The 16,754-nt window shown below is 35.1% G+C and overlaps 1 long non-coding RNA gene across 1 annotated transcript; it reads left to right on the top strand.

Moving 5' to 3' along the window:
- Positions 1-1,082: 1,082 nt before the first annotated feature.
- Positions 1,083-2,740, top strand: LOC119066158. Its single transcript, XR_005085708.1, has 3 exons — positions 1,083-1,275; positions 1,347-1,428; positions 2,407-2,740. It is a non-coding gene; the product is annotated as an uncharacterized LOC119066158 (long non-coding RNA).
- The last annotated feature ends 14,014 nt before the right edge of the window (positions 2,741-16,754 follow it).

Below are 16,754 nucleotides of genomic sequence, written 5' to 3' on the forward strand. Positions count from 1 at the left end.
CTATAGATTACCTTTTACGTAACGGTTGTCAAGTTTGTAAGGGATCTCAGTGAAACTAGTTCATAATGATCTAGCCCCTAACATAAGTAAAAAATGAGTTCTGGTCGTCCTATAAAGCAAAACACATTCTAAAACAAATGAAGCGAAAGATTTTAGTCAAATCAAGTAATAGATTCGATATGTGATAATGTTTGCCGCTTGCGTAATATTAAACGTAGAAACCTTCTGGAAGTGTGTAACTCTGTATGGCGTAAAGAGCTAAGCACTTCACAGGATTAGGTAAAATCTATCAGAATTTTGGCTATTCTACAATTTCTAAATAACTCTTTTCGTTAGATATCACATTCTTTTGATTAAAAACAGGCCATCTGGCAGGATCTACTTGTTAAGGTAACTAATTTGAATCTATAATGTATGTGATGCCCTTATCTATTGATTACAACATAATTTCAAATTGATACCTATTGCCAGAGCATCGACACCCGAATTTTAATGTGTCACTTATGGTGAACAAATTAAGGTTTTAAGGATACTTAATTTGACAACGGATCCCTTTTGACGCCGCGACGCACCCAATTTTTTTTTACGTTTTTTATAACTAGAAAAGAATTTCCTTGAAATTTTTATGGCCTTACAAAAAATCACTGTGTGTGTGGTGCCTTTTCACCATTCTCCCATCAACTTCAATATGTACACAAAATTTCGTTAATAAAAATGTATATTTAGGATGGTACATTCACAGATAAATTTTTGCTAAATTATCCACAAAACAAACCACAATTCTGGAACGCAAATAAACTGATAAATCGTTTCGTGTGTTTCAATAATATCGTCAGTAAAATAGGTCAGTAAACTTTTTCATCAAAACAAACTTTATGAAAACGTAACGTAATCCTTTCGATTCAAGGACAGACAAGAAGCAACCGTTTTTAAAAGCATGCCGAACAGCATATCGATAAACAACTTGCTGTTTATTTTCGGTACAATTTTCATCATGCTTTCCAAGCTGTTTAATCAATGCCGAGAAAACTATAGCAACCGACTTTGTAATTTAGTGTGTAGGCCATGTAATTTACGAGAAATTTTCATTTCAAATTCAATTTTCGAACAAGAAACATCCCAAAAAAAGTTTTCCGGAAAAAAATCACAAAAATTTGGTGACCTACACCTTAATAATAAAAAAAAGTTTTAAATTCATTGTGAGCTTGCAAGGAAACGCTGCCCTGTTAAACGACGCATAATTTCACCGATTATTTTCTCCAATCGTTAAGAAAAGTGAGTTGTGAAAATTTGCAAAAATTAAGCAGTGAAGTGACCTCCCGTTTTTCTCTCTTTTCCAAATTCAGATAACTTGCAAACAACAAAATGTGTGCTGACAGTTGCTGCTTGTCCTCCCATCACGGATGTTCCTACCTGTGTCCAAGCGAGGTTTCGTATTTTTGCTATCTTTGTTTAAAGCGTCACTACCGTTATCATAGCTGCTATCGACGATGTTGCTCGTATCGATCGTATTGTTCGTACAAATATTGCGACCACAAATATTGCTATCTGTCGCATTCGATCTAAATTGAGGATGGGCGAGAACTTTTTTCTTCCAACAACTAGTGATCTACAGTAATGATTAGTTGACTGTGAGGGAAACGATTTTGACGATGTTAAGCGTCGAAAAGGAAATCTTAAAAAAAAGCTTACGCTTTCACTTCGCATTGATTGCTTACACTTGATTTGTTTCAAGCAAAGTTAATCTATTTCAATTGTTAAATAGTTATCTAAGGCAAAAGTTTTACGTTTTTAAAAGTTTATTCAAAATCGTTAGATAAAAAAAGGTAGAGAAGAAGCGAATTGTTATTTGAGTTGAAATTCTATTCGGAGTAATTTTAGTGTTTCGTTTTGCTTATATTGTTTCCGAGTTTCAAGGTCATAAGTTATTTCGTTTCGCCAAAACAATTTTATGTTCGTGTCGTCTTGTGTTGCTCTATTTATGAATAATATTGTGTTTGATGGGATAGGTTCCTATTTTGCATTATTATTATTTCTGGCAACATGCAATCTTCGATAAAAAAAATAAATTTTGTCGTAAAAATTGATTAAATAAATGCTGTGCCAGTTGTGTACACATGTCAATCGTTCCAGTGCCTATACTTACTTTCGCATATTTTTTTTCTTTCTTTTAAAATCAATTTTAATTGTAATTAAAACGAATCACCCGTGTTCGTACTTAGTACTCAAAACACTAATAAAATTGTAACGCAAAACGATAATTTCATTCCTGCGAATTGTTCAAATTACACTTTCCCTGCGATAAACGACATGCAATCGTTGCATTTGAACGCTATACCATAACTGCAACGGGATTTTGCATTACCAATCAACGTCGTTGCTGTTTCAAAGTTTCTTTCCACTTAGGTTAAACGGAAAGTACAGTTCCAGCAGGATTGTAAGGAGCGTGAACTACGCGGTGGAAATCTCTACAGAGGGTGTGACTGCTTTCGACGAAATGGTCTACAAAACGATTGCCCAAGAATCGAATGTCAATACGTGAAATCCACCTGCTTGAAATTGCCGAATCCTGCCTGTTGTCCATCTAAGAACGTATTGAAGTACGTCAAAATGACGCACGGTCACAGAAAGATTGCGAGCGGAAAATTTTCAGTTAATTTATAATGTTTACTGTCGCCTGTTGCCTATAACACGCGTCAATGAGAAATAAATGGAAGTCGACAACAATCGTTATAACCTTCTCTGAATTGATTGATTTCCTTTCGCTGGAAGGATCGAACTATTAGTCATTTTGTATGACCTTTTGTATCCCCGTGACTCAAATCGTAGAAAGAGTTCTTCGAAAGTTGCTTTCTAAATGAATCCTCTTTATTTAGGCGACACAAGTACGTCGGCGTTGTCCTTCCCGAGAACTGCGTGCTGGAATACTGTATCGCGGTTGTGAATGCTTTCGACGAAACGGTATACAAGATGATTGTCCCCGAGCCGATTGCCAACAGCGGAAACGTAATTGCTTGACACTGCCTGCCCCTAAATGTTGTCCATCCAAGAACGTTATGAAGTACGTGCGAATGACGCACGGATACAGAAAGTTTTACAATCCCGAATCATGTAATTTGCTCTTTAAATTAGCGAAATCGTTGTTTACGTAAAATGGTGAACTTGCACATTTAGGTGGTCTTCCGGAATCGAAAAGTTATCCGAAAAAGTAAACATAGAGCAGGGTGTCGAAGCGAATTCGAAGCTACGCGAATAATCTGAAGAACGAATGGTAAATTAAGATAATTTTATACTGAAAACAAAATACAATTGCTCGAGGCCTGGGACAAGCACAAAAAACCTTTTTCATTTCTCAATAATTTAAAGTAAACTTGATCTTCGCTCTGTCGATGGAACAGACAGATATCTATGCATGTAAGAGTCATTACATTATTAATAAAAGCCCGCAACGGAATTTTTACTTCCGATTGTAATAAACTGTGGTTCCGGCGTTGATTTCTATACAAGGGATGATAGGCAATAACTTTGAATAAATAATTGTTTCGTTATCGAATTGAAGCGAACAAACATTGAAAAGAAAGTCTTCAAAATTTACGAAGGCAGTGCCAAAGTGAGATAATATAATTGAGGGATTGGCTATTTATTGCTTTGACAAAAGCACATAGAAAGTCTTTGTAATAAGGTTCATCGTAGTACAGTATTAATTGTCTCCAGGAGTGACACCAATGCTTTGTTGTTTTTTGCACGCTCTTATCACACTCAGTGATGTTACCCATGGTATGCAGGATGTATCTAAAAGATGTGATGTATGTTGCCCTATCATTTTTACCAATGCACATTTACTGATTAAGAAAAGTCTTGCGTGGAAATCGTTAATCAGCCGAAGATCAATGTAAGTTAGATTACTACAATGTCAGAACAGGATGGATCATATGAATAGTATATTACTCTCATGCTGGGACAACCTTTGTTGAGGGATGTAGGAATTTTGTATTTCGAGCCGAAGGCGAGGAATATATCTCACATGTCGAAACAAAAAATTTCCCAGCAAGTCAGCACCGCTTTTTGTTTGCTTGCCAAAAATTGCGAAAAACTGGTTTTGAGCGAAGCGGTGATGAGTCGTTTTCTAACGGCGAGTAATAAAAAGCAATGAAAGTAGATAAGTAGGTATGGCCAGTCCATACAAGTCGGAGCACATACGGATTTGCATGGCGCCACCTCAAACGAACTCTTGCACTAGAAATGAGTTCGTTTGAGGTGGCGCCATGCAAATCCGTATGTGCTCCGGCTAGAACAAATTTGAACGTTTGACCATACCTATCTATTTACTTTCATTGATAAAAAGGGTTAACTCACTACTAAGCTCCTGGAAATGAGTTATTATTTCATTCAATTGAACATCAAAAATCATTTCCCAATGGCTAAGTAAAAACCTTCATAACTGTTTGGAACTTTGTACTTTGCCTTGTGTGGTTGCATCCCTTGCCTTCGCCTCGAGCTACAAACGGCACACGTAGCAAAATAAAAAGTTCTAAAGAAGGGTATGTAATCTACTATTTCTTGATCCCACGAATGAATCAAAATTAGCTACGGAAAGAAATAATCTTTTGATTTTATTGCCCTTGATTAAGTAAATGTCTTCGAACATTTGTCAATTTTGGGGTCATTCAAATAGTTCGCCACTCCTGCACTTAAAAACACAATGGGGAAGAAATTCAAAATGTAAGAAGCGCAGGTGTCACTCTAATATTCTTCCCCCCAGACAAGGTATGAATTTGAATGGCCCACAATGTCGAAATTCAGTTGCTAGATCTAGACAAAACAGCTCCATTCAGTCTATATAGAAATCTCTTTTTTTTAATATGAATCAATAATTGAAATAAAACCCGTTGAGTATATTAGCCATTCTATCAAGTCTAATTGTTGAGATTAACTTTGCTCACTCGGCTCCAGCAGATATCCATTACTACCTGATGTAGTTAATGCCAATGAGAACAGTTGTTTATTCGAGCTTTTAACAAATATTTTTTAAGGTTTGCCCTGAAAGCAGTGAGTGAATTTACGTAGACTTCAAAATATAAAACGATCAAATTATTATGACGCTTATGCCATTAACATGATGGCAATTGTTTAGTTCAGCGTGTAACGAATATGATACTTTTAATATTATAATGAACGCATTTTACGAACCGCAAAATAAACCGAGATATACACGAAGGAAAACTGAATGGATGGAAGGTATCGCATTTATGTTCGTAAGTATAAATTTTATGTTACGTGAAGTATGAAAAATGTTATATTTTAAATATATGCTTGGCTGCTTTTAGTACCATCTTTTGTATGGGAAGACTTGTAAAGCTGAAAATTATGTAATAGCGATATGGTATTACACTTTGTATAAATGGTGTATTTACCTATGGCATATTTTTTTAATAAATATATATGAATGTTCATACCGTATCTGCGGAAAGGATGTGCCATTATTATGTATGTGCTAAAAGTCCATGGTGAGTAGAAAAGACTAGATAATAGCCTCAAGGATTTTGGTTTTGCGATTGTAGAGATTTTCATGTACACTAAATTGCATATTTATATTAGACGGAAATGGCAAGGAAAGAAAATGCTTGTTTTACAGTAATTTGAAGCTGCAGAAGGTAATCAGTATTGGAAACATAACCATGCTCTGCCAAGTACTAGTACATCAGCAATGCAGAGCTTAAATAAAATAAAACAAGCCGTCAGAACAGTCGGAGCGTTTACTGCGACTGAGCCCCGTACGAACCCGTAAATCTATTGCGTAGGTGACCCTAGTGTGTCTGTCGCCCTAATTTGACCGTAAACGTAGTTAAAGAGAAATTATTATGAAATGTGTACATCTAGGAAATTGCGAATAGCGAAATTGCGAAGCCCTGTACGACGTTCCTTTAAAATGTAACATAAATTTCAAATTGACCTAAAATTTTAATTTATTGAATATAAATACACATAGGGCCCTAGTAGCGGCCTTAGTCCAAGGACCCAAATTAAAAAATTACCGGAATCAAAAATTAGCGAAATCGGATCAAATTTACTTAAGTTATATACAGATACGCGGGTTACACACCACAGTTGATGATAAAATGGCCAATTTCATACAATAATTCACCTCTTGTGATGATTCTCGTCGTCTTGATGATGTGGTGACTTTTTTTACATGTTTACATCGGAAGTGGTGTGTGCTCCACCGTTTCTAATAAAATGGCGATCTGCGTGACCTCCCCAAATACAGCTAGGGCCATAACTTACGGTCCACTCACTCGAATTCAATAACCTTTTCCTCGATCGGTATCGACCGTAAATATCCGTAAATATCCCCAAAAGACCTTAAAACACTTAGGCGGCCCTAACTCACGAAGAGCCGACCCGAATATGCTCATCTTCGAACCTGGCCTCACTATTTCGACTATCTTTCAGAAAAAAAATGGTTTTGATTTATTCAAGATACCGTCTGCTTGGAATTCCAATAATTACACACGGCATCGTAATCCTATGAGCCAGAGCCCCTTTGTACTTCGTACAGTGCTAAACACGGACTTAAATGAGATGCAATCGTGTAGCAATGCTGCTGACGGAGAAATTGTTGAGATCATCATAGTAAAATTAGAAATCCGTAATAAAGTTTCATTACAAGTTGTAATGACTTAGGAATGGCTGAAAGACTGAAGTTAGCGCGGATCTTAAAAATTCTTTCAAAACTTCTAGGCTTAGGTTTTGTCCAGAACCGTCAACAAGAATCAGTTGGCGCTTGTTTGACTAGGGACCTGAATTATCTAGTAGTCTTATATATTTTGCGAATTAAATTTTTCAACTTATGTCAGTGTTCATTTCAGTTCATTTTCATACAGTGCATTAGGTCCCTCATTTGACTTTTCAATAATGAACCGCTCCTGCCAGGGTTACTTTTACTCTGCCATGATTAGACAATTTATTCTTCTTTTAAATCGATCTTAATTTTCAAAAATTTCCAATTAATTGCTTTCCAGTCTATGATATTTTGGCGTAACCTGGAAACACTTTATTGACTGGGAACTTTGATGACTTTCAAAGCTCTAAAAAATCTTAAATATGTGCCGAACCACGTCAGAGTAAAATAAAGGTTAACTTTACTCTGTCGTGGCCGAACTAAAAAAAACGCACTGTAACATAGGAGCAGAACGAAAATTGTCCTATGGTTCATCTAGTCTTTATTGTAAAATTAATGATAACACAAATGAAGTAATATATATTACACACTTGTCACGAAGAAGTTGAGGCTTGCCGAGACTGATAGTGACAAGTGTGTACTCTATTTCATCACATAAGCGAAAACGAGACAACAACATAGGCCTGAAGTGTAATTTTTGAATTAAACTTCTAGTTAAGTAATTTTGACATCCGAACACCGCGCGTATGTGTTAACCTGCAATTGAAACACATGAAATTAATTTTGTGATTATTACTATCACAATGTGATCGGATTAACATTTTATCAATGGAATTAGTAGATCTGACTTGTAGGAAGCAAGCAGTATAAAGCTGGAAAAGTTTTATTCACTTTTGATTGCAATAAAAGGTTTGACGGATCACATTTTCCAACTGCATGTTCGTCGTGTGGAGGATACTATTTGTAACATTAAAAAGAGAATAAAAAACGTTTACAGCTTAATACTGCTTGCTTCCTACAAGTCAGATCTACTAATTCCATTGATAAAATGTTAATCCGATCACATTGTGAGAGTAATAATCACAAAATTAATTTCAGGTGTTTCAATTGCAGGTTAACCACGCGTTTGTTGTGTAGTGGAGAATGTTTGTCGTCGAACAGCGCATTGTAAAGTGAATACATTTTTTCCAGCTCAGTGTCGCTACCTTCCTGCAAATTAGGTCTACGGATTGCAGTAATAAAATATTGATCCGGATGACCTTTTAAAATAATAAATGAAAAAAAAAATCGAAAATTTCGTCGTCCATGTGTATGCATTCACAATGGTGCCATTTATTGACAGGGCATTACCGTTGATTTTAGCGTTAGCGGGGGATTTAGCGTTGGAAATTAGCGTTAGCGGCCGTTTAGCTAACGTTCTCTATTATCAATCTACACGTTAAGGTATTTTGTAATTCATTTGTATGAATTTTTCTTAACGCGGATGTCAAATGTCTAGTCTTTACTATAAAATATGCAGCACAACCATGAGTATCAAAGGCAATCTTTCCAAGTATTTGAGATAAATATTTACAAGCTTTTCAGTAAGTCAACTATTGTTATACCATGTTTCAGCATTGTAAGATATTCACTGAAAATGCATGCTGAATTATTCATCTCAAATTATAATTGCATACATTTCTGCTTCAACAAAAGACCACGATACCACGGGATACATGTTACATCTCTAATTTCCGATTAAAGTTTTCAACAAAATTTCCATAAAACCATAACGCTTTGGCCATTCCATCTCTTCAAACTATATATTACGTCCACTTATCGGGACTAAACTAATTTATAGTCAATTTGATGTTGTTAAAAACTACTTAATTTATGCAAACAAAGTCATTTCAATTTTCCTTTAAGGTATATTGCAATTTTATATACGAGAAGAGAGTAATAAAAGACCGGGGATAAATATGGATGAGTGGGATGCCTCGTTTGTTATATCCTTATGTATTCGGTATTCGTACTTCACAAACTTTTGTTCGTTGGCTGTAATAATGAATATTGTTCTAAAGTATAATCACAGAACAGAATACGGGAAAACTCTTTGAAGGAGGATCATCAAACAGCAATAAAACTCTTGGAGTATTAAAATTTTCCTGCATAAATTAAATAATACCACTAACTCAACCGAACTTTATAAACTGATCCATTACCGTTCATCAGTACAATTTCTCTTCATTCAATTAAGTTTCTATCAAAGACAACAAATTACCGGTTTTACATAAATAAATATTATTATCCCACTTAAGATGGAAAAACCATCAGGAAAATATATTTTTTCCCATTCCCGAATGTACATAGATATATATAACACCGAAAATCGTTCCCCTACCCCTGCTGCCAGTATCTATTTGAAGGAATATCCAACAATTTTATTCATATATCTATCAAACCGTACCCGCCACATCAACTCCCAGTTTATTTTATTCAATTTTATCCGATCTAAGATGGAATAATATTGACTCGTTTCAATTTCCAAGTTGTTTTATCGTCATGACAAGTGAGACGAGAACCTCGAAATTAACATACGATTTAAATATCCGAAAGAACGGTTTCTGGAAAATATTTTCTGTGCATCGAAATGTATATATGGAACTGGTGTATACGGTTAGTGTGTGGAGATATGAATGTATGCGTATGTGTATGCTTATGGATGGGGGGGTTATTCCAATGAATAATATTAATGAATGAAGAAAGGTGAAATAAATGTTTGCTGACAGTATGCGTCTCATGAGATAGCACAAACACACATTACCGTATTATAATTTTAATTACTTATTCATTTAGATACGTATAGGAGAAGCGTACACTTTGCAGAATATCCTTGTACCGCCCAATATATCATCTTTCCGCACTGTTTGTTTTCTCTCACTTATTAAACCTACTTTTTTCAATGTGAAAATAAGCTTTAATTAGCGAGAAAAAATAAACATCAGTTTGAAAAAAAGGGAATCCTTATGGCGTGTAGTCACTTCGTTGGCTATAAATTATAACTCATGTACACGTTCAGATCGTGGAAAAGTGTGCAAAGTTTTTTTTTAAGTTTCTGTAAAACAATGTTTATTGAAACCTTTCGAAGACTTTCACGGACGACGGCTATGTCATCTCTCCTTTAATGGTTTTATTAAAAAAAACATGAGTAATAGAAGAGATCCGCAAGGTCACGAGTATTGGTCGATTTCTAGCTCAAATCTTCAAAGGAATCATTAACAGAATCAATCAAGCAGGACCGTCTTCCATATCATCTAACCATTATTCATCATCTAACCATAATATCCTGTAAGGGTTAGTCTTTTTGCGGCTAATAACAAAATTTAACAATGCCTTTCCAGACAATGCTTTTTTCGAGTTGATTATCACATACTGCTTCTTTGAAGTTTAAAATCCCAGCAAAGGAAGTGGTAAAAGATACATATCACCAATACCTCAATTTTGAGAGCAGACATTTGCAAATGAAGTGGTCTAAAAGATGGGTGACATGTCCAAATAGCTTCGTTAACAGTAAGGAAAAAGGCGAATATTTGTACACATGGAAACGAATTTGGAACGTCATCAAAACCATTCCCGGAAGTACATAACTTCAATGTAGTGGACTACCAGTGTTTAATGGGGAACCGATGCTATGCTCATTGCTCAAGGCTCTTTGCACTTTAGATGAGTGATGGGAATTAGAACGCTAGCTCTTTAGCATACTTTAAAAGCGACTGGTTTTGGAGAGTCATATTGTTTTTGACGATAAATCAGTCAATGCTCACAATATGCAAAATTCAACAAAATTGCTTGCTGACTACAAGAAACAAGAATAGACCGGCTAAAGCCTGGTGAGGTCTTTTTTCTTTTTCTAGATTTTTTCTGGAGGCAAGCAGGATCTTTAGTCGATATCCAGCTGTTTGGTCGTCAACTACCAGTATGGTAGTCAACTACCAAAAACTTTAAAATGTTTAAAGCTTAATAGGCGGGCATGTAGCATAATTTTGTCAGTCGTCGTGGTGTTCTCGAATAGCAAACATCTCTTCTCCAAAAATTACGCTTGGTAGTCAATTATAGCCTTGGTAGTTAGCTACCAACTACCAAACTTTCGAATTGCAATGTTAACTCTGAGCTATCGGTTATCAGATAACAGATAATTATTATTTGCCTGGTGTTGATTTGCTCATAGTTGCTTTGCAATTTGGAATATCAATCCAGCTACCAAAACTACCAACTTCGAAAACTACCGACTACCAAATTTTCTGCATATCAACTCATGGTGTCTTTGCAATTTTGAATGTCAATCCAGCTCGCAACTACAAAAACTACCGACTACCAAATTTTCTGTTTATAAATAGGCGAGCAAGTAGAATCATATCGTCAGTCGGTACTTAGTTCTTGAACAGTAAACATCTCTGTCGAACATTACGTTTGTTAGTCAATAATAATCTTGGTAGTCAGCTACCAACTACAAAATTTTCGAATTGCAATGTCAACTGTGAGCTATCGGTTATCAGATAACAGATAATGAAGAAATTGGATTTTACTAGATTTTTCGATCAAATGAGGAGTAACAGCACGGCAGAGTAAAAGTTACTTTTACTCTGCCGTGGTAACAGGCAAACATAGCTTGAGAGAAATTTTAATGGAATTAATTTTTGTCATTTAATGACGCTCAGTATGAACTCAACTAGAACAGTTGTGTTCTTGAACATATTATTGAAGCATCAACATTTCGTCATATCGTGCCAATCGTCAGTCAAGTCATTCAACTTGATATATTGATATGGGTACTGAACCGAAAGTTGTAAGTTCTTTATGAACAATCTTCGGTAAAACTGGTCATACTCCAAAGTTAATTCTATCTCAAGCTTTGAATGCTATGTGACATAGCTAATTGATGGACGACCACCATTTTGTTTTGACGAGAGAAGCCATTTTGTTAACAATGTTAGCTATCATTGTATTTGAATTGTTCACGATCAAGACAAAATCGAGATTACATTAGGTACTCTCACCCATAATAACAGATAATTATTATTTGCCTGGTGTTGATTTGCTCATAGTGGCTTTGCAATTGGGAAATACTCGAAAGGACGGTACCGTTTTGAGTGGATTCTGAATGAAAACATTCAAATTTGATAGCGTATCACGGGGTTGAATGGAGTTTTATTAAACATTTCGTCACAAATTTTATATTTTTGGATGTTCTTAGTCCGGATATTCCGGAGCACCTGTACTCCCTAGATCACTTCATGCGTGCGATAGATCTGATTGAGGTTGCAACCAATTCTAATAGTCATGTCATGGTATAAAAAATTAGTCCCGTGGGTGCAAGATATTACTCGTCACGACTCGTTGAATTTGAAAAATTACGATTTTTTGATGGTTCTACAGGCGTGGATACTTAACTCAAAGAGGTAGTAATTAGTTGTACAAGTAGAGTGGCAACTGCGCTGCGAAAATTGAACTTTTTCATGCGTGATTTGGGTGGCGATCGAATGGTCTTTTTTTCTCTAGTTTTCTATATTTTACTTTTCACCACTAGTAGTGAAATGGATTTTCATATATGCTTTTCGTCACTAGTGGTGAAATGGATTTTTCATACCTAGAACCCTAAAAGTGCGACGAAGTCCCTGTCAGATATTAAAATATCGCCTTCGCATTTCAAAAGATCATTTTTCGCAGCTGGTTGCAGAAAACGTTGTATGCAACACGTTGCGAAAGTGGTAGTTTTTGTCACACGATGTGCTTATCAAACTCGCTTTGCTCGACATCACATCTAGTGACAAAAACTACCACTTTTCGCAACTAGTTGCATAAATAACTATTTGAAAACCTTCTAGACGTTTGTTGTGTTTTTTTCTGTTATTTGACCATAATTGTGAAACTCAGCGACATCTAAGTCACACTCACGACAATTTTTTCGTAACAAACCTACATAATTTGGTTGTGCTGCTTGTGTAAGCTTCCCATAAACACTACATTTGAAAAATCTCACGACGAAAATTTAAGGATATATTTTAAAAACAGCTGGTATGTACCCCTCGTCCACTAACCAATTGTCAGAGAGATATTTCAGCATACTAGTTGATTGACTACATAGGTGAGCCCACATTTCATTTCCATCCAATAATCTCACTTCTCACTGACCTTGTTGTTACTTCATTATACAGTGTGAATTGTCAAATTTTTAACAAAGAATTCAGGGTCACTTGTCAAAATAGTACTATGAAAATTACGCTCATTTTGACGCGTACCCCGAGACGAACTATATATTCGTTGCTCTCAATTTCTCTCCTTTAACGCCCTATAGGTTTCAATACGCTCCAAGACATTGGAATCCATTCATGCTTCGTGTGAAATATTACCACCCATCAGAACGAAAATGACTACGACACCATATTACCATCGAAACTGCCGTCGTCTCCACCACCTCTCCTACTGAATACACCTAATGATCGAATACTTTTGAATGATAGTTTCTGTGGTGAGAAGAATGAATAATGCAAAACACAATTTATTTATAATTTGTAAAATATCCGATTCGAACGCGTCCGAATAAAGTGGCTGATATTATCTGTTAGTCTTTATAAATATTTATACAATCAAGGAATGAAGTAATAATAAAAAAAAAATCCTCCTCCCCGTTTACTTTCCTTTATTTAGGCAATAAAGATTAAATCACATAAATACATCGCATTAAACTTATACACTAGTTTCTACCGCCCGAAAGTCACAGTGTAAAGATTAAAATATCATAATAAAACGTAGAACATTATTACACAAACCAAAAACTCTCCAAACTGTCACCAAAACGAAACTTTTATTCTTTTCTTACTTTTGTTAACTTTTTGGTTATCCGCACAACACAATATCCACCATTCCATAATAATATATTATATTCAAGAAAGAAGAAACGAAAGAATGTTATAAGAAAAGACCTCCATATACAAAACACTGTAACAGTGTAACTATATAATAACGTTTGGGCTTTCTTGTCTCTGTCACTTTATATATTATTATTCTCAACCATGGAAACTTTTAGCTTACAATAACTTGAGATTTCTCTGAAAAGAAAATAAAATTTATAACACTGAATAAAGCAAAAAAAAAAAAACACCGAAGTAAAACCGGAGAGATGACAAAAAACAACAAACCCAAATCCGGACGGGGAAGGAAAAAAAAAAGAAAAACGATATAAATATTACAAGACAAAGTTGAATAAATTTTCACATATTGTCAAAAGATATTTAAAAAGTTGAGAAAAAAAAAGAATTATCTGAGAGTGAGTTTCCCGTTCGTATCTACGATTCCAACACGCTGTGTATGTGTATGTGCCCTTGCCCTTTCTCGAACTATGTCATAAGAGAGTGCTTTGCCTATAAATTTGACTATACGGATCAGGTGCAATAAAAATGTAAAAATATTGTCCTACGTCGACACGATGGTTATGTACTATACGTAACACATTTATTATATATAATACACGTTTTTGAATAAGTTACACATCGCGAAGGGTTTATTAGCATTGTGTGTGTCTGTATATGATACTGGCTTTTTCCCGGAGTAATACAAAATTATTGTTATTATTATTATTGCGTGCTGTTGAGTGTTGAAAACACCTTATACTTTCGAACAATAATAGTAGAAGTGGGATTTTCATTCAAATTTTCCGAATTGTGAAACACAGTTGTCATTTGACAATTTTCCCAGAATATTTTATTTGCATTTTATATCTTTCGTATCCATTAAATAGATAAATTTAATTCCATTTTACATATTTTAGGTAACACTCGTGCGATTTTATAATAAAAACAATAATTGAGTGACAACGGTTGAGGGGCATAAATGAATTTTAATAGATTCGTTCATGCTCATGAATTTGAATCTGAAATTATTTTATTGTTTGGCAATGGGGGTTTTCTGATCAAACAGAGATAAATGATTTTAGTGTCAATACGAAGCACACGAACGTTCGAACGAGAGAGTAAAAAAAATCACGAATATTTGAACGATGGGTGGGTAGGTTATCCCTGTATAAATAGGTACATCGAGTGTGATTTTCTATTTAAATCATCCGTAGGATTATTATCGGTGAAACAGATCATCAACTGTTTATGTTGATTAGCTAGCGTCTCTTCTTTCATCAGATAAAAGGTTATTAAGGTTAAGTAAAGGGTACATTTTTGATGTGCATTACGTCTGAGTCATTATAGTATGCAGTGTAGTCTTGAGTTTCTTTTCATAAATTTTTATTTGCTGAAGTTTGTTTGAAATGTGAGAAATGGGGATGTACGAATAAATCATCTTCGGGGTCGTAGCGAATATTGTCCGATGACATGGATGGAGGAACAAAAGATATTTAACTTTTTAACACCCACACAGACAATTAATCATAATTCACAGCATTATACGGTTAATGTCAATGGGAAAAAATGCTAGCGGTGGTAATTACTCCTTTCGGGGTGTAAAGTTCATTGCGAGGCCTCTATGTAGAGATTTTAGGAACCGGCCTGTACGTGCAGGCCTTCACCTTTCCATAAATACAAAATAGAGTCGAAAAAATCCTGATGGAAGCTCAAATCATCCTTGAGTTCTAGAGTTGGGACCAAGATAGACACTGAGTAATGGTGAGATTTTAGAACCTTCAACTTTCCATAAATATAAAATAGAGTCCAAAAACTGATGGAAGCTCACTTCTCCCTTAGTCTAGCGTTGGGAGTACTTGGAGAACACTCAAGAATAGTCATATTGTGGGAGATCATTCAAAGGTACCTCACTCTCGTAATTTTTTCGGTTAAAATAACATTGGAAAAGTTCAGGTAATTTCTCATTTTATTTATAACCTGTTTTTACCGTTATTTACCGGTTCAACACACCCAAGAAAAAAATGTCCCGTCGTAAAAAAATCAAAAAATTTTAAATCGAGTAGAATGACATAAGAAACAGGAAACCTGTTTTGGTACTGATACTGATGTAATCAATATCCAACCTGAAGATAGTCATCAGGATCGACCTGTCAGTTTTCAGATATACTTAAAAAAAATTGTAGGAGAATTTCAGTTATACCTTACGCCTGACCTATCAAATTTAAATAAAATAGGTTCAAATCAGGTCAAGTTTATCGTTATGGAATTACCTGACGAGACCTGAATTTTCACGGTTTTGACGAGTCGAAAGCTTGCGTCCTTATCCTATCAATACGTAATTTACTTTAATAATGCTGCACTAAATCGAAACTAATGTGGATGCTCATACAGTGACGTGTATTGTTATACAAACAATGATTGGAATAACCTGTCAGCCATCAATTTTCTTTCATGCATTCCAAAAATTTAATTTCTCCAAACAGAAAGCCAGAAAATTCCTTCTTTTGTAAAATTTCAGACAATATTCTATTGTATTGCAACGTCAACAACAATGTCGACAACAACATTATGACAATCGCAAACAATCATATTTTCCCGTACATATATCCGAAAAGTACAAAGCCAAGCAAATTCGATTGCAAATTACGAATAAATTGCATCGAAAGTATTTTTCTCATTCTTGAATCTCAGAAAGAAACAATAAATTGAATTTCGAAATCTCCTCTTTGTGAAACTATTTAAAAACAGGGAAAAAAAATATGCAAACGATGTCATAAATGTTCCTCTACCGATTTGCGTTATTTCTTTCCACTTTGTTATTAGACTTGTGCAAACTGCATAGCTACGAGAGCCTTTTCACAGCAACAACCACCGATTCGGATGTATAAGAACTATGTGAGTTGGAGAAACAACTGAATTAGATGAAAGAAGAAAAGATAGGGAGAGTTTTTGGTAAGTATTTGGATCAGATTAATGTTAGAGGAAATATTGAAAGGAGGGTTAATTGTGGTCATCGAAATAATATTTCTTATATTTCAACAACTAATGGAAGGTCGTAATGATTCTTCTCCCACACTTATATTTTTCATCTTCAGAAAGTGATTTATTTAGGAACAATCGATAGAGTATCGTTTACGTTGACATTGTCAATGTCAACCGTTCTTGGTAATATTACCGTACAA

Source organism: Bradysia coprophila, chromosome IV (assembly GCF_014529535.1).
Source record: "Bradysia coprophila strain Holo2 chromosome IV, BU_Bcop_v1, whole genome shotgun sequence".
Classification (NCBI taxonomy): domain Eukaryota; kingdom Metazoa; phylum Arthropoda; class Insecta; order Diptera; family Sciaridae; genus Bradysia; species Bradysia coprophila.